Source organism: Spea bombifrons, chromosome 1 (assembly GCF_027358695.1).
Source record: "Spea bombifrons isolate aSpeBom1 chromosome 1, aSpeBom1.2.pri, whole genome shotgun sequence".
Taxonomy (NCBI): Eukaryota; Metazoa; Chordata; class Amphibia; order Anura; family Pelobatidae; genus Spea; species Spea bombifrons.
Window position 1 is genome coordinate 133,214,986 of NC_071087.1, and position 13,094 is coordinate 133,228,079.

Genomic DNA, 13,094 nt, shown 5'->3' on the forward strand with positions numbered 1-13,094 from the left:
GCAGATTCTAAGAGCGCTTTATCTCTGTAAAGATGTTTAGGGGCAGATCATCAGATTTATGTTCGGGAATGAGATTTTTGAAACCACAATGTCTATACCTTGTCAACCCTCAGGAACAACTAAAGCAACCAAGACAACTTTCATGCAAGCGTAACGTGTATTTCCTGTTAAATAATGCTTTTGATAATAAAAACCAAACATATCTGAAGAGGCTTCCAAAAGAATGATTTGTCAAATGCATAGGAGAGTCATAGGAGCCTTTTTGATTAAACTGGTATTAAAGCACCACTTACCCCAATCTCAAGTATACTTATTTTCAAAAACTACTTTAAATACTCCATTGTCTGAATGTAGCAGTTAATAGTCTATCTTTGATAATGTTCTACATTAATACACCGACTGCTAGGAAAGTGGCTAATGTAGATTTATTTGGTGCGTTGTGCCTTTATGTCTATACTTATGTCATACATGGTTTCAGGTTGTAATGTAGCATTAGGGTACACTGAATATCTTTAACAGTTAGACATATAACAGGCCAATGTTGCAATCACAGTGGTCCAACCATTAATTAAATCAGCACAGACGAAAAACTTCAACTTTAATACATTGTGAAATAAATGTTATTTTAGGGATTCCACATACAGCTCAGAAAATTGGGTTAATGCAGAATGTCACGTATAAAACCCATTTATGCACGGTAACAACTGAATACACTTTGTTAAAGTAAAGTGATCACTATGTTAATTTAAAAAAAACATAACTAACACAGTGTTTTGACTTTGAAGGCATAGCAATTCTTTTTATAGTGTTTTTAATCATACTTTACATTTATTGATGCCTCATATAATTCTTTAGAAAATGGAGGGAAAAAAAGATTGTATTGTCAGAGGACACAGATAATAGCACTAAAATATACCGATGATGCCACTTAACCCTGTAATCTGTTAATTAAACATTCACTGGGCGTAGTGTATTAATTACATTTTAGAATACACAGAATTCAGCATAATTCTGTTATCCCCATGAAAATATATCAAGGTGATGTGTAATAAATGGGTTAGTTAAATAGCTAGTTTTCAGTTTCCTTTTGCATTATAGTTTTCTGTCAAGAAAATTCATTGACTTATTTTGTTCATTAGCACGGACTGAGTCAGCTTATAACTCTGGAAAAGCATATAATTAGTTTCCTGCGTGTCTAGATATAAATAGCAACCAGTAACAATTACCAGTGCCAACATTGTTTCTCGTTTGGAGATGCTAAAGATTTTACCGCAGTTGCATTTACCTTATCTACAAGTCATTTGTCAAGAAGAAGCATGACTTCCCTTATTAACTTTGTTGGTTAGCTGTTTGCCCTACTTAAGAGAAGTTTAGCCTAAACCTTCCCATGCCCTTGTAAATGATTGAATACATTCACCTTTTTTCAGTTCACAAATCTCACTTTGGCCCTCTCTGTACCACGTTGAAAAAGAGTGCTTGATTGAGAGTAATGGTCATAGAAACCGGTGGAATGATAGGTGACTGCTACACATGTAACACGGTAGCTACACAACTGCCCTAGGTTTTCATTAATAAACTTGACCCTTTTATGGGTTTGACTAAAGCCACTTATCAAAATTATATATAGAAAATAATTAAAAACAATACTGTACTGTATGCCAACAAAGAGTACACTATAATCACATAAAAATGTTTGCTTCAGGCTCAACTTAATGACAATACTGGCTGCCGGATAGTTACAGACACATTATACCACAATTATAAGTTGGAGTTAATAACTATTTAATGTAAAAATGATCAGCATTCTGATATAGGTTGTTGGATAGTAGTAATGGTACCATTCTGTAAGACTTTGCAAGGGGGCTGGAATGCAGCGTGGTCATGTAACTTGATGTTACGTGGCCCTGCGGTCAGGGCCGGCCTTAGGGGTGTGCGACCTGTTTTTTTAGCTTTATTTAACATGGAAGATGTTAAATAAAGTTAAACCAAAAAAAAACGGTGTTTTCATTTAAGTCCCGGGCAGGGGCGCTGATCGGTTGCTCGTGAAGTTTTCAGCAACCGCTCGGCCCCCCTCACTCTCCGTGACTCCGTCGTGGTGCCGGCGTTTCGTGCTGAGTGCCAGAATTATTCTGGCGCTCAGCTGTGAAGCGTGCACCGCGACAGAGCGGGAAGACGGACGCCTCCTGCTCCCACCGCAGGACTCAGGCAACAAGTTAAGTAAGGATAGGGGGTAGCTATAGTGATAAGGGGCAGGGGGGGGTAGATAGTGATAAAGGGCAGGAGGGGGGCAGTGATAAGGGGCAGGGGGGGCAGTGAGAAAGGGCGTGGGGGAGGCAGTGAGAAGGGGCAGAGGGGGGAGATTTTTTTCCTTTCTTTTTTTTGGGATGGGGGGGCGCCAGAGGAGTAGTCCGCACAGGGTGCCAGAACACTTAAGGCCGGCTCTGCCTGCGGTAAAAGCAAAGCTACTCACGCAGCTGCCAAAATGGACAGCTGAGGTTGTTAAGTGACGAAAGGTCGTGAGGTGGGTGAGAGGGGTAGTGTGTGTGTATGTATGACTGAGAGTGTATGTAATAGTGTGTGTTAGCATGAATATCTATGTGTTAGTGTGTTGCTGCAAAATAAATAGCAAACAATACTTTGTACCTCTGAAAGTTATAAGTGTAAACCAAATAAAATATAATGTTGTATTTTTTGGCAGGTTAAAATGCATATGGAAACTATGGAGATCTTAATCTTAAATATGAATTTACTTTTTTGAAGTTTTCATTTTTTATGTTCTTTTAAAAAGAATTTAAGACTTCTGGTACCATTGCAAAGTATACACAGAAATATCCAGAGGAAACACTGGTTACATTAATACATTAAAATACTATGTTTAGATCTGTTAAAACCATATTAAACATACACCAACATATCAGAATCAGCTACATAAACCTAGATAACATCATACAAGCTGTTGTGCTAAAAGCGAACAGCACTACTTTTATTGCCAAAAGGCCTTTGTGGTCACAAAATGCTGCTGATACCGCTTTATGAGGCCCTGCGTTGCTACAAGTTAATTACTGCAGAAGTCGTAAGGAAATCCCTGCTGATAGTTGAGATTTGTATCACAGAATGTCTTATCCAGGATCAATGAACTCTCTAAAAACTTCCTGTCCCCCATTCACTCCTCTGCTCTACAATACAATACCCCTCACTACTGCAATACACACATCCATCTATTGAAAACAAGATCCGCTCTATAGCAGGTCCATTAACCATTTCCATGCTGAGCCAAAGAAAAAAATCTTAACCTCAGAGTTCCCACTTAATTGAGCTGTGAAGTGCAAAATCCTGACTAGCTTCAGTCACTGACTAAAAAAAAGAGTTGATGTTCTATTAATTAATGTTAATTATAGACACCCATAATTTGCCATGTTTAGAATATTTTTATGACTTTATTTCTATTTCCAGTTGTCCTATATGTCTATCACTGACCTGTCATCAAATTTGATTAAAAGTGCCAACTAATAATAACTATATGTGCTCACCACTTTGATAAGACATTAACTGGGCTCTGATGCATGTTAAAGGGACACTCCAGTATCCCAGAGACCCCAGTTAACAATGTAAGTAATTTTATGTGCATTCATTTAACCGGCCAAACACATGTCCAGCATGGGAAATAGCTGGGAATGGGAAAAAGGGAAAATGCACGAGGAAAGATTCTGCAGAATTATGCCATGCTTTTGCAAGGGGGCCAATAAGCAAGTATAAAGGGACCTCTCAGATATCACAAGCATTAAACTGATTTCGATAGCTGGAATGTCCCTTTAAGCAAGTTATTATTATTATTATTATGATCTTTTATTTATATAGTGCCAACGATTTACACAGCACTTAATACAATACATATATTCAAGGGGTTTGACAAGACGAGAATTAACAGATTAAGACAAACCGATACATTAGGTAGAAAGGGCCCTGTTCGCAAGATTACAATCTTGAGGGAATGGGGTGAGGACAAACATAAGGAACAGAGAATGTTTCTTGAATGTTGAGAGGGAGGGTGAATGCTGAAGGTTCGTTGGGAGTAGATACCAGAGATATGGGGCAGCCCGAGTGAAATATTGTAGACAGGAAAAGGAAGAGGTCATAAGCGAGGGAGAGCCTTAGCCCATGGGAAGAACGTAAGGATCGAGTAGGGTAGTATTTGCGTATGAGGGCAGAAATGTATGGAGGAGCAGTGTTATAGAGGCCCTTATATGTACCAGGATTTTAATAAGTGTGGGGAAGCAGAAGAGGAGTAGCCTGCAAGGAAGATAAGCCTAGTTAAAGTATTTAGGATGGACTGCAGAGGAGAGAGTTGAGACAGTGGAATGCCAAACAGAAGAATGTTGCAATAGTCAAGACGGGAAAACAAAAGGGCAGCAAACTAACTTCATTACCCGAAAGTGAATTAGTAATTTTTTCTATTAATGGGAAACTAACATTTTTTTCTTACCAGGAAACCCCTGGGGATGAGGTTAAGAGGTATTGAGGTGGGAGAGGGGAAAAGTAGGGATGATATTTTGCTCCCCTTGGAAAAAAGCCTACGAATGACCATGCCTGACACGTATACTAGTGAGGGAGTATTGATAGCTATGGGCGTGCTACAGGGGAACTAAAAAATACATTCTCCTGTTTTCTCTGTTACTATGGGTAAGGTATTTCCATTGGTTAACTGCTTGTAATGCCTAATGACAATCTGAAAGGTTTTTTGGCAAAATGTCTGCTTTCACATTGCAGAGTATTACGTAGAGTAACTTAAAAATGATTTATGTAGAGCACTCAGAATTATGCATAGCGTTTGACAGTAAGTGGCATGGTACAAACAGAACACTGCTATGGAAAAACCAATGTGAAACATATCATATTTCCAAGACTATGAATACATTCAAGATATTATCAGAGTGCATCATAAAAACGTAAACCTGGAAAAAATTAAATGGTAACTTAAAATGGCTTTTTTTTAACTGGGAGCCCAGGAATTGAGAGTGTTGTCAAATTTGCACCTGCTCGCTTTGTATATATGTTATTGCCAATACAAGTTTAAATGGTTTCTAAAGGCTGCTATCCAAAGCTGGCAGATAGATGCACATAGCCATTTCAAGCAGGTGTTGTTTTGGAATGTGGAAAATGGAATAATTATTCTACAGGATAAAATTTTGCTATCCAAAAATTACATTATTTGCTCTACAAAGCAGAAATAGTTTGCTTTGTGTCATTTCATAAAATCTTCTCTTATGTACAAATTTTAAGAACTTCTTCATTTGATGCTTTATAAGTTAGATATATAAATATTTCGACCTTCAAGGTTTACATACAGTATGTAAGGCTAAGCATCATATGCAATTCCCAGTACTGTCCAACAGGTGTCAGTATTTGGAACATTTGTGTACATAAGTGTAAGAAAACTTTAGTTCAAAATGTATGTGTTAAAAAGATGATATTTTCCAAAAAAAAACATTATTAAAAAATTGCAATCGTAAGCATAGAATAAAAAGGTACACATCTATTGCTTTTTGAAATGCTTTTGAAATTAAGGTACTTGAATTGGGTCTGTTCACTAAAGGGAGAGTCCCTTGCTTTACACCATACATTAGGAAGGGCAAACCACAGTGAGCTTTTGCTGCAAGAAGACCTCTAATGTTCCTTATAATGCACAGTTAAATCAGTGAGAATTTTCAGAGACTTCTCACAAATTTCATTATGCATCATACAGGTTCACCTCTGTCATTCTTTCTATAGAAAACTTCCATTGTTGGCCCTTCATAATGAATACTATATAATGAATGAAAATTCTCAATGCAGCTTTCTCTAAAGTAACAACTGGTGGTATTCAGAAGATATTTATATAATGTCATACCAAAAAGAGGATGCACTACCACTTTCATCAGAATATTTCTGGGATAATGAGTAGAAAATTATTTTTATGAAATGTCCATTATAAGTGGCTTTTACTGCTATCTACCATTTGCCTAGTTTTGTCTACTCTTCACCCATGACCTGCTTTTTCTAGGCTAAGGTATTTCAAGTAGGCATATTTCCAAGTTTTCCCATTTAGGCCAATACTTGACTTGTACTGAATTATATTTATTTTCTAAGTAAAATTTGCTGTAACTTAAAGACAGCACTGGCCTTATTGTATACAAAAAGCAGCTGTCTGTATTTTTATGTCATATTTTCTCTGTCTAATATTTGAGTGAATGTACAGATAAAACAGAATACCTTTTATTGTGCATTATTTATAAAACACTCACAATTAATTAGAAATTAGATAAAAATCCATCATAGGTTTTTGCATGTCATATAGTCCAGGTCCTATGTGTCTCCTTGATGGCAGGTAGACTGTAAAATAAAAGACAATGATCCCATGGCAAAAAAAAGACAATATAAAACAAATGCACCGTAGTGATATACCAAATAAAGCAGAATATAGACCAGACTCCCAACACATAATAAAATCAGTATCCATACATTTATCAGGAAGACATCTTTATTAAAACCTTTCATTTACGACCCTGGGGAAACCACATTGTTGAAGGTTTAAAAAAAAAAATGCTCCCTGAAGAATAATCTGAAATGGTCCTAACGGCATATCAAGGAGTATCAGAACAAATGCCAAGAATGCGAAAGTTGATGTTGTTTGGCCAAAAACTAAATACAGTGAGAGCATATGGAGTGTGGACAATGTAGGATGATGTTGTGTTAACTGATGTTCATTAAACTGTAATTTAACAACCATATGGACACCAAGGTCAATGATACAGAGTAGAACATTTAATAAAACAAAGTTGCTATAGCTTTTAGATATTTTACATTTTTACTTTTTTTACATGTTAATATAAATAATAATTTAAAGTCTGGACCTTTAATCTGAGACTGACCTTTCATCCTAGAACTCTTTTAAAATGTGCATTAATCCTGTACTTAAAATACTTTACCCTCCTCCTTGTTTAGTTCTCTTTCTTCTTTCTATGATATCCTCACTCTCCTATTCCCTGCATATATAATTCTTTGTTCTCTCTCTCTTGAATATTAATTTAGGAAAATAGAAAAAGCCTGACTACCTTATAAGAAAAATGTTTTTACTAGTAAATATTAATTCACATCCATTAATTCACATTTTTTCATATAAATATTATGCCCCCCAGATATGCCTTATACCCCCTTATATGCCACCTTGCCCCCAGAAATGCCTTATACCACCTATATGCAACTCTGCCTCCCTAATAAGCCACTCTGCCCCCATATATGCCTTTTAACCCCCATGTGCCACTCTTCCTCCCTGACATGCATTTTACCCCCCATTTGCCACTCTCCCCAGATATGCCTTATCCCCCCTATTTGCCACCCTGCCTCCCTGATATGCCTTTTAACCCCCTATATGCCACTCTGCCTCCAGAAAACCATTACCCCCCCTCCATGCCACTCTTATCCCCCCTGACTTACCAGTGCATCCCTTTACTTGTTGTGACCTGTGCTTCAGACTCCCCAGTGTCTGGTGGGGCAGCCTGTGAAATGCAGACCACAGTACAATATACTTTAGTTTAATAGACATAGGGTAAGCATTGACCATAGCATTAGTGGGCAACAGCGGTTTTAGCAGTCACTTACGTTAACATCAATCATTAGAAAAAATGATGACTGAAGTCTAAAATAAAGTATTGTCTTGTAGATAAGTTTCAAGCTAAAGTTTACACGGCCAATCATAAATCAAATGCCTGTTCTACTTAGAGGTGGAAAACAAGCCAATAGTGTCCAACACTGAACTACAAAGGAGAAGATAACCAATGCAAACAAAGCAGGCTCCTTGGCATTAAGATTTTCCTTCAGTGCTACATGGTGCTTCTGGAAAGCATGTGGGTAGTTAATCTATAATCCTGCTCACTAATGTTATCATGTGTACATAAAACAGTAAGACAGGAGTATTGTTCTCAGTTCCAATACTAATAAATCACTCAGTGAGTGGAATAGTCTTCCTAAGAGCATACAATGGACTGACAGTTCTCACAACCACGCATAATAAACTTTGCCAGTTTTTACGATATCAGTTTATTTGGGCCGTGCTATCATCGGTTTTGCAATAGCTGCTTTTATTTTGTTCTACATATTGTAGTAACATTGACATGACAACAGATAACTATCATCTACAGAGTAAAAGTTATTGACAACTATCTGTGTAAACATATATTTATAATTGACTGCACCCATTCCCTTTATATTTGATAGATGAAGTCTTTGGTCAAAAGGTATTCCTTTTTATTGGCCCCAAAACTGACAAAGAAACCTCTAAGTGCCCGAAAAGCATATGTGACTCTACTATTTATTGTTGATTCAATAAAAAGCATCACCTTTCACTAAAGATCCCATTCTCCTTGACAACTATGGCTAATTTATCTATCTTCTTATAATATTTGACAAAAAAGTATTTTGTTGCTATCTATTGGTTGGTTGGTTTGGTCACAAGATAAAAAGTGTATCATTGAAAAAAATATGATAAGAGCAACAAAAGTTCATATTTCAAGAGAATCCTCTATTAGGTCTCTGTTCACACACAATTCAAATGGTACACACTAGGCACGCTACCAAAATACAATAGTTTTACGCACAGGATACTCTTCATTAGGACAGAAGTTCAGAGAGTCAAGGGCTGTTCACAGTTTGAATGTTTTTTAAGGAAAAACCTCTGCTATCTCTGCAAATCAGCATCCTGGAACAGGAAATCCTAGGTCTGTTGAAGGAAGAAATCTCCCATCCTGAGGAACAGTGGTGGATACATTGTAGCTGTCTATTAATTACACGGTTTCAGATAACTTTTCGAATAATCAGCATGCGTTCAAATTTGTGGTTAATTAGACATTTGTAATGCAGGGAAAAGGAAAGTCTAGTTGACATTATTAAAGCAAATCTGTTATTTCCAATTTTGTTTACAGTTTGGAACACTTAATAGACTAATGTAATGGACCTTGTAGATTAAAACGAAAAACAAAACAGAAACCTCCTTAGGATGTCCCATGGTAGCAGTCATATTAACGTCCTCTTAGAATCCTTAGATCTTTAATTAATCTTGTTTTTTTTTTTTGTTTTTTTTTTTACTACTAACCTCAGGTGTGTACACTGGCAAAATATATTACATAACACTGTAAAAGTTGGATTACTGAATTGACAAAATACCCCTGCTCACCAAACACTGCCAGTTAGAAAGGTAATGGAATTAGGTGGAACATAAATTATTCAAAAGCTCAGTAGACTGTATGTGTAAATATGTAGGTGTAAGTAACAATGTATGCCTTTGGGTAATAGTAGCAGCATAAAAGCACAGGTGAATGCCAATAAGATTATTTTTTTTTTTTAAAAAAATAGACAATTAGGTAACATTATTTAAATACCCTACCAAACAATCCAATATTCCAAGATCTTGTGAGCTTGTAAAACATATATGGCAACAGGAAACAACATAATTGCATGCATAGCCACTGGAAGATGATACATGGTTGAGGCTCTAAGCTAATAAACCCTGCTAAAGATCTCCAGGTTGTTTAGGTTCCTCCTGATCATTTGGCTTGTCTTGTGGATTGACTTCAGTTCCAAACCTCTGCTTGACTAAGCTTGTTTATTCCCTGCCTTGTCCAGATCATGTTTTATGACTAACCACGGTCTGATCCTTTGATACCACAACTTGGATTTTAATTGTGGCATTTCCTTCTTGATTTGGTGCAGGCATCCTTCTCCAGTTCCGTCACTACAATGTTTATGCAAAATACCAACCATGAAGTGAAAAAAAGAAAACAACGGTGCTGCTTTATATTTCCTAACTTACCAGATAGACGACATTGGAGCATGTGTAAAGAGCAAATTAAGTGCAGTCACCATCGTAGCAGATGGAATTTTCCAGGACTACTTTTGGATGGTCAAATTGAATTCATTATAAAGGAATAGGTTAAATCAGTATCAGTCCTCTATACTTTGCTTTTCTCAAGCAGTGAGATAAAACAACAAAATAACAAACAAAAATAATGATTTTATAAAGCCCTTGATTTAGCATGTAGGATTATACATACAGTAATACTATGCAGAAGTTACTCTTGATCACAATATTTTTAGTTGTTTCAAAAGAGACATAGAGCTAACAGACCGAGTACATGAGAATTCTTATTTGCATAAATGTAAAGTTTAATTATATTCCATGCACAAACTAAAAAAGCATTCGATACATTCCCAATGGGAATGTAATTTAAAACACATTTAATGGTTACAGACATGTAGGATAGACTTTTTGACACATGCTTTTCTGAGTCGCATGTGAGCTAGAGGAACCCGAGCAATTTCATCCATTTTCTCTGAATACTGGCATTTTCATTGAAAATAATGTTATGGCAACCCTTTCATCCTAAATAAGTGATGGGTCGCCCTGCTGTGCGTAACTAACAGGAACTACACAGATAGATTTCATCGCCCCTGCTTAATGTGTCTTTTAGACTGGCTCCTTTGTGTACGCCCTTACAGCTAAAAGTTGTCTTGCAATTGCCAACTTAGTGTGGCACACGTCAAACAAATTGAGATATAAGTGACAATTGGAAGTGTGTTGATTTTCAAGCCTCATGGCGTGTAAGTGATCTGTAACCGCAATGGAAAATCAGTTGCCTTTGTGCAGCAAGACAGAACAGAAATGTATTTGTATATATTTTTCTAGACATTCCAAAGTGTGCGTCCTGCATTAAACATATTTAGTTTGGTGAATGTATATATATATATATATATATATATATATATATATATATATGATATAGCTATATTTTCCATTATCTATGTTGGAAGTTTTGGAAATAAATTAAAAAAAAAAAAAAGCAAACAAACAATAAGCATAAAAAGAGAGCTAAATCATAAGCATGCAGTGTAGAAGCAGGTTATTAACAGTGCTTTCAAGTATTGCAGAGGACAGTAAATGTATTCTGTATATAAAATAATGAGGTGCTTTGTCTCAAAGGATAGTATAACAATTATTTATGAGGAGCCCCAACCTAAATGTATATTGGCTCGCTACATTATAGAATGAGCTTACTAGCATCATTAAAATCACCAGAATAATTTCCTATGTTGATAACTAGTCCCTAAGGTGTAAAACGTCAAGAAATATAGAAATAGATTTGAAATAAAAGCCATTTGGCCCATCTACTTTTTTCTTAATCTACTTTAAGGCCCTAAGCATTACATGATCCTTGGCCTTCGACTTATTGTATGCCTGTCCCATGCATGCTTACATTGTATAAATCTCTTATCTGCCTACCTAGCACCGGCAAAACAGGGTGATACACACCCTCATACAGTAGAGGGCCAACAGAAAATGGCTGTGGCTTCAAAGGTGGCTACAAAATAATTTCCTGTGCCAAGGCTCAATACTCACTCAGTGGTACACACTATATGACCCTTGTGACAGGATAAGATTATGTTAAGAGAGTGGAAAAATGAATAAACTAATAAGTTGTGGTGGTTTGAGAGACAATTGCCCAGGACCTCATTAACTTCATAAAAAATAAATAAATAAATTAAAAAATAAATAAATTAAAAAATAAATTAATAATTTAATCACCCTTAAATCAGTCATAATATGAGCTGGCAGTCTGAGCGAAAAAGGGCACGTGTCTACAGAAGAGGCATATAATTCTTCGTCTACTTGTATTAAAGTCGTTTTTCGACCATACCAGGGTTACATAGAAAGTTTTTAGTCCAAAAAGCCTTTTTGATTGAAAAATGTATTAATGTAAATAACTACTTGTTCCAAGCTATGTTGATCCGGATTATTATTATGAATCTTAAAGAGATAGATATTCAAAGGCACATTATAGCTTCTACACATTCATTAAAATGTACTCATTATAATAGTAATTATTATAATGAATATAATAACAAAATGTATATCTTTGGGGATTTCTTAATACTTTCATTTTTAAAAAGTGGATTACACAACACAATAGTCTCATGTCACATAATTAATAGGCAGTAAAAACTGTTTGGGAAAGTATTTTTTTCCTGAAATTGTCTAGGCTGCTCCATGAGCTTGTCGCCGATCATTAATGCAAGCATTCTTTATAGAAATTGTTGACAACAAAGAAAAATGCTTGTTGTTGTTTAACAGTAGCATGTGGGCAGTCCATTGACCTCACAAAAAGGATGTGGGTATGGGAAAATATTCTTCCTTTGTTGCTTTGAATGGCAGCGCACAGCCTGGGAATACCAGCTGTCACTGTTTGAGTTTGCCATAACATCTCTTGAACCATCAAGTGACTTTCAATGTAAAACTCCACTGGAGTCTGGAATTAGACTTGGCCAATCTTTCCATCACTGAAAGGAGTATTACTTTCTTTTGTGTTCCAGGATAATAATTATCGGCCATTGGTATTTTCAAGTTTACACATCTATTTTGCTGTGGATTTCACTTGAACTATACATATTGGAAAACTATCTGCTTTGCAACCGCTACTACTTGGATATCTGGAACAGTACACTATATGGCCAAAAGTATTAGGACACCAGAACATTACACTAACAGGGACTTTTATGACATTGCATTCTAAATATATAGACATTAACATGTAGTTGGTCCCCCTTTGCAGCTATAACAACTTCCACTTTTCTGGGAAGGCTTTCCACAATATTTTGGAGTGTTTCTGTGGCAATTTTTGCCCATTCATCCAGAGCATTTGGGAGGTCAGGAATTGGTGTTGGACGAGGAGGAATGGCTCGCGATCTCCATTCCAGTTCATCCCAAATGTGTTAAATGGGTTTGAGGTAAGGACTTTGTGCGGGACAGTCATGTTCTTCCACACCATACTCATCCAACTATGTCTTTATGGATCTTGCATTGTGCACTGGGGCACAGTCATGATGGAATACAGAAAGGCCTTCATCTAACTGTTCCCACAAAGTTGGAAACATCGCATTTTTCAAAATGTCTCGATATTTCCCCTTCAGCATACTGAGACATTTCTTAAGATGTATCACTTTCTCTAGGAAACTAATACCACCCTCATAATTTCTCTGAGAAAATAAATGTTTTTACTTGTTTCTGC